Source organism: Papaver somniferum, chromosome 6 (genome assembly GCF_003573695.1).
Source record: "Papaver somniferum cultivar HN1 chromosome 6, ASM357369v1, whole genome shotgun sequence".
In the NCBI taxonomy this organism is placed as follows: domain Eukaryota; kingdom Viridiplantae; phylum Streptophyta; class Magnoliopsida; order Ranunculales; family Papaveraceae; genus Papaver; species Papaver somniferum.
In genome coordinates, this window is record NC_039363.1 from 34367766 (window position 1) to 34374911 (window position 7146).

A 7146-nucleotide genomic window follows, 5' to 3' on the forward strand; every position below is an offset into this window, starting at 1 on the left:
GGACCAGAACATCGGGTCTGTATATAGTAATCTTGCAACCTGAGTTCAGTGATAGGTTGCAGTTTCATCCAATATGATATATTTCACTCCTCGAACCTCGCCAGGATGAGAACATCGGGTCTGTATATAGTAATCTTGCAACCTGAGTTCAGTGATAGGTTGCAGTTTCATCCAATATGATATATTTTACTCCTCGAACCTCGCCAGGATGAGAACATCGGGTCTGTATCTGGTAATTTTGTAACCTGAGTTAAGTGATAGGTTGCAGTTTCATCCAATATGATATATTTGACACCTCGAACCTCGCCCGGACCAGAACATCAGGTATGTATATGGTAATCTTGTAACCTGAGTTAAGTGATAGGTTGCAGTTTCATCCAATATGATACATTTTGCACCTTGAACCTCGCCCGGTCCAGAACATCGGGTATGTATATGATAATCCTGCAACCTGAGTTCAGTGATAGGTTGTAGTTTCATCCAATCTGATATATATCACACCTCAAACCTGGGCCGGACCAGACCAGAACATCAGGTATGTATATGGTAAACTTGCAACATGAGTTAAGTGATAGGTTGCAGCTTCATCCAATCTAATATATTTGACACCTCGAACCTCGCCCGGACGAGAACATCGGGTTTGTACATGGTAATATTGCAACCGGAGTTCAGTGATAGGTTACAGTTTCATCCAATCTGATGTATTTAACACCTCGAACCTGGCTCGGACTAGAACATCGGTCTGTATATGGTAATCTTGCAACCTGAATTAAGTGATAGGTTGCAGTTTCATCCAATCTGATATATTTGACACCTCGAACCTGGCCCGGACCAGAACATCAGGTCTGTATATGGTAATCTTGCAGCATGGGTTCAGTGATAGGTTGCAGTTTCATCCAATATGATATATTTCACTCCTCCAACCTCGCCAGGATGAGAACATCGGGTCTGTATATAGTAATCTTGCAACCTGAGTTCAGTGATAGGTTGCAGTTTCATCCAATATGATATATTTTACTCCTCGAACCTTGCCAGGATGAGAACATCGGGTCTGTATCTGGTAATTTTGCAACCTGAGTTAAGTGATAGGTTGCAGTTTCATCCAATATGATATATTTGACACCTCGAACCTCGCCCGGACCAGAACATCGGGTATGTATATGGTAATCTTGTAACCTGAGTTAAGTGATAGGTTGCAGTTTCATCCAATATGATACATTTTGGACCTTGAACCTCGCCCGGTCCAGAACATCGGGTATGTATATGATAATCCTGCAACCTGGGTTCAGTGATAGGTTGTAGTTTCATCCAATCTGATATATTTCACACCTCAAACCTGGACCGGACCAGACCAGAACATCAGGTATGTATATGGTAAACTTGCAACATGAGTTAAGTGATAGGTTGCAGCTTCATCCAATCTAATATATTTGACACCTCGAGCCTCGCCCGGACGAGAACATCGGGTTTGTACATGGTAATATTGCAACCTGAGTTCAGTGATAGGTTACAGTTTCATCCAATCTGATGTATTTGACACCTCGAACCTGGATCGGACTAGAACATCGGGTCTGTATATGGTAATCTTGCAACCTGAATTAAGTGATAGGTTGCAGTTTCATCCAATCTGATATATTTGACACCTCGAACCTGGCCCGGACCAGAACATCGGGTCTGTATATGGTAATTTTGCAACCTGAGTTAAGGGATAGGTTGTAGTTTCATCCAATCTGATATAATTGACACCTCTAACCTAGACCGGACCAGAACATCGGGTCACTATATGGTAATCTTGCAACATGAGCTAAGTGATAGGTTGTAGTTTCCTCCAATCTGATATATTTGACACCTCAAACCTCGCCTTGACGAGAACATCGGTTCTATATATGGTAATCTTGCAACCTGAGTTAAGTGATAGGTTGCAGTTTAATCCAATCTGATATATGTGACACCTCTAAACTCGCCCGGACGAGAACATCGGGTTTGTATATGGTAATCTTGCAACCTGAGTTCAGTGATAGGTTGCAGTTTCATCCAATGAGATATATTTGACACCTCGAACCTGGCCCGGACCAGGACATCGGGTCTGTATATGGTAATCTTGCAACCTGAGTTAAGTGATAGGTTGCAGTTTAATCCAATCTGATATATTTGACAACTCGAACCTGGCCCGGACCAGAACATCAGGTCTGTATATGGTAATCTTGCAGCATGAGTTAAGTGATAGGTTGCAGTTTCATCCAATTTGATATATTTGACACCTCGAACCTCGCCTGGACCAGAACATCGGGTCTGTATATAGTAATCTTGCAACCTGAGTTCAGTGATAGGTTGCAGTTTCATCCAATATGATATATTTCACTCCTCGAACCTCGCCAGGATGAGAACATCGGGTCTGTATATAGTAATCTTGCAACCTGAGTTCAGTGATAGGTTGCAGTTTCATCCAATATGATATATTTTACTCCTCGAACCTCGCCAGGATGAGAACATCGGGTCTGTATCTTGTAATTTTGCAACCTGAGTTAAGTGATAGGTTGCAGTTTCATCCAATATGATATATTTGACACCTCGAACCTCGCCCGGACCAGAACATCGGGTATGTATATGGTAATATTGTAACCTGAGTTAAGTGATAAGTTGCAGTTTCATCCAATATGATACATTTTGCACCTTGAACCTCGCCCGGTCCAGAACATCGGGTATGTATATGATAATCCTGCAACCTGGGTTCAGTGATAGGTTGTAGTTTCATCCAATCTGATATATTTCACACCTCAAACCTGGACCGGACCAGACCAGAACATCAGGTATGTATATGGTAAACTTGCAACATGAGTTAAGTGATAGGTTGCAGCTTCATCCAATCTAATATATTTGGCACCTCGAACCTCGCCCGGACGAGAACATCGGGTTTGTACATGGTAATATTGCAACCTGAGTTCAGTGATAGGTTGCAGTTTCATCCAATCTGATGTATTTGACACCTCGAACCTGGCTCGGACTAGAACATCGGGTCTGTATATGGTAATCTTGCAACCTGAATTAAGTGATAGGTTGCAGTTTCATCCAATCTGATATATTTGACACCTCGAACCTGGCCCGGACCAGAACATCGGGTTTGTATATGGTAATTTTGCAACCTGAGTTAAGGGATAGGTTGTAGTTTCATCCAATCTGATATATTTGACACCTCTAACCTAGACCGGACCAGAATATCGGGTCACTATATGGTAATCTTGCAACATGAGCTAAGTGATAGGTTGCAGTTTCCTCCAATATGATATATTTGACACCTCAAACCTCGCCTTGACGAGAACGTCGGGTCTATATATGGTAATCTTGCAACCTGAGTTAAGTGATAGGTTGCAGTTGCATCCAATCTGATATATGTGACACCTCTAAACTCGCCCGGACGAGAACATCGGGTTTGTATATGGTAATTTTGTAACCTGAGTTCAGTGATAGGTTGCAGTTTCATCCAATGAGATATATTTGACACCTCGAACCCGGACCGGACCAGGACATCGGGTCTGTATATGGTAATCTTGCAACCTGAGTTAAGTGATAGGTTGCAGTTTAATCCAATCTGATATATTTGACAACTCGAACCTGGCCCGGACCAGAACATCAGGTCTGTATATGGTAATCTTGCAGCATGAGTTAAGTGATAGGTTGCAGTATCATCCAATTTGATATATTTGACACCTCGAACCTCGCCTGGACCAGAACATCGGGTCTGTATATAGTAATATGCAACCTGAGTTCAGTGATAGGTTGCAGTTTCATCCAATATGATATATTTCACTCCTCGAAACTCGCCAGGATGAGAACATCGGGTCTGTATATAGTAATCTTGCAAACTGAGTTCAGTGATAGGTTGCAGTTTCATCCAATATGATATATTTTACTCCTCGAACCTCGCCAGGATGAGAACATCGGGTCTGTATCTGGTAATTTTGCAACCTGAGTTAAGTGATAGGTTGCAGTTTCATCTAATATGATATATTTGACACCTCGAACCTCGCCCGGACCTGAACATCGGGTATGTATATGGTAATCTTGTAACCTAAGTTAAGTGATAGGTTGCAGTTTCATCCAATATGATACATTTTGCACCTTGAACCTCTCCCGGTCCAGAACATCGGGTATGTATATGATAATCCTGCAACCTGGGTTCAGTGATGGGTTGTAGTTTCATCCAATCTGATATATTTCACACCTCAAACCTGGACCGGACCAGACCAGAACATCAGGTATGTATATGGTAAACTTGCAACATGTGTTAAGTGATAGGTTGCAGCTTCATCCAATCTAATATATTTGACACCTCGAACCTCGCCCGGACGAGAACATCGGGTTTGTACATGGTAATATTGCAACCTGAGTTCAGTGATAGGTTGCAGTTTCATCCAATCTGATGTATTTGACATCTCGAACCTGGCTCGGACTAGAACATCGGGTCTGTATATGGTAATCTTGCAACCTGAATTAAGTGATAGGTTGCAGTTTCATCCAATCTGATATATTTGACACCTCGAACCTGGCCCGGACCAGAACATCGGGTCTGTATATGGTAATTTTGCAACCTGAGTTAAGGGATAGGTTGTAGTTTCATCCAATCTGATATATTTGACACCTCTAACCTAGACCGGACCAGAACATCGGGTCACTATATGGTAATCTTGCAACATGAGCTAAGTGATAGGTTGCAGTTTCCTCCAATATGATATATTTGACACCTCAAACGTCGCCTTGACGAGAACATCGGGTCTATATATGGTAATGTTGCAACCTGAGTTAAGTGATAGGTTGCAGTTTCATCCAATCTGATATATGTGACACCTCTAAACTCGCCCGGACGAGAACATCGGGTTTGTATATGGTAATCTTGCAACCTGAGTTCAGTGATAGGTTGCAGTTTCATCCAATGAGATATATTTGACACCTCGATCCTGGACCGGACCAGGACATCGGGTCTGTATATGGTAATCTTGCAACCTGAGTTAAGTGATAGGTTGTAGTTTAATCCAATCTGATATATTTGACAACTCGAACCTGGCCCGGACCAGAACATCAGGTCTGTATATGGTAATCTTGCAGCATGAGTTAAGTGATAGGTTGCAGTTTCATCCAATTTGATATATTTGACACCTCGAACCTCGCCTGTACCAGAACATAGGGTATGTATATAGTAATCTTGCAACCTGAGTTCAGTGATAGGTTGCAGTTTCATCCAATATGATATATTTCACTCCTCGAACCTCGCCAGGATGAGAACATCGGGTCTATATATAGTAATCTTGCAACCTGAGTTCAGTGATAGGTTGCAGTTTCATCCAATATGATATATTTTACTCCTCGAACCTCGCCAGGATGAGAACATCGGGTTTGTATCTGGTAATTTTGCAACCTGAGTTAAGTGATAGGTTACAGTTTCATCCAATATGATATATTTGACACCTCGAACCTCGCCCGGACCAGAACATCGGGTATGTATATGGTAAACTTGCAACCTGAGTTAAGTGATAGGTTGCAGTTTCATCCAATATGATCCATTTGACACCTTGAACCTCGCCCGGACCAGACTAGAACATCGGGTCTGTATATGGTAATCTTGCAACATGAGTTAAGTGATAGGTTGCAGTTTCATCCAATCTGATATATTTGACACCTCGAACCTCGCCCGTACGAGAACATCGGGTTTGTACATGGTAATCTTGCAACCTGAGTTCAGTGATAGGTTGCAGTTTCATCCAATCTGATATATTTGACACCTTGAACCTGGCCCGGACCAGAACATCGGGTCTGTATTTGGTAATCTTTCAACCTGAGTTAAGTGATAGGTTGCAGTTTCATCCAATCTGATATATTTGACACCTCGAACCTGGCCTGGACCAGAACATCGGGTCTGTATATGGTAATTTTGCAACCTGAGTTCAGTATTAGGTTGCAGTTTCATCCAATCAGATATATTTGACACCTCGAACCTAGACCGGACCAGAACATCGGGTCTATATATGGTAATCTTGCAACATGAGCTAAGTGATAGGTTGTAGTTTCATCCAATATGATATATTTGACACCTTAAACCTCGCCCGGATAAGAACACCGGGTCTGTATATGGTAATCTTGCAACCTGAGTTCAGTGATAGGTTGTACTTTCATCCAATCTGATATATTTCACACCTCGAACCTGGACCGAACCAGACCAGAACATCGGGTCTGTATATGGTAATCTTGCAACATGAGTTAAGTGATAGGTTGCAGTTTCATTCAATCTGATATATTTGACACCTCGAACCTCGCCAGGAGGAGAACATCGGGTTTGTACATGGTAATCTTGTAACCTGAGTTCAGTGATAGGTTGCAGTTTCATCTAATCTAATATATTTGACACCTCGAACCTGGCCCGAACCAGAACATCAGATCTGTATATGGTAATCTTGCAACCTGAGTTAAGTGATAGGTTGCACTTTCATCCAATCTGATATATTTGACACCTCGAACCTGGCCCAGACCAGAACATCGGGTCTGTATATGGTAATTTTGCAACCTGAGTTAAGGGATAGGTCGCAGTTTCATCCAATCTGATATATTTGACACCTCTAACCTGGACCGGACCAGACCAGAACAGCGGGTATGTATATGGTAATATTTCAACATGAGTTAAGTGATAGGTTCTAGATTCATCCAATCTGATATATTTGACACCTCGAACCTGGACCGGACCAGAACATCGGGTCTGTATATGGTAATATTGGAAACTGAGTTAAGTGATGGGTTGCAGTTTCATCCAATCTGATATATTTGACACCTCGAACCTGGCCCAGACCAGAACATCGGATCTGTAAATGGTAATGTTGCAACCTGAGTTGAGGGATAGGTTGCAGTTTCATCCAATCTGATATATTTGACACCTCTAACCTAGACCGGACCAGAATATCGGGTCTGTATATGGTAATCTTGCAACATGAGCTAAGTGATAGGTTGCAGTTTCCTCCAATCTGATATATCTGAGACCTCAAACCTGGCCCGGACCAGAACATCGGGTCTGTATATGGTAATCTTGTAACCTGAGTTCAGAGATAGGTTGCAGTTTCATCCAATCTAATATATTTGAGACCTCGAACCTGGACCAGACAA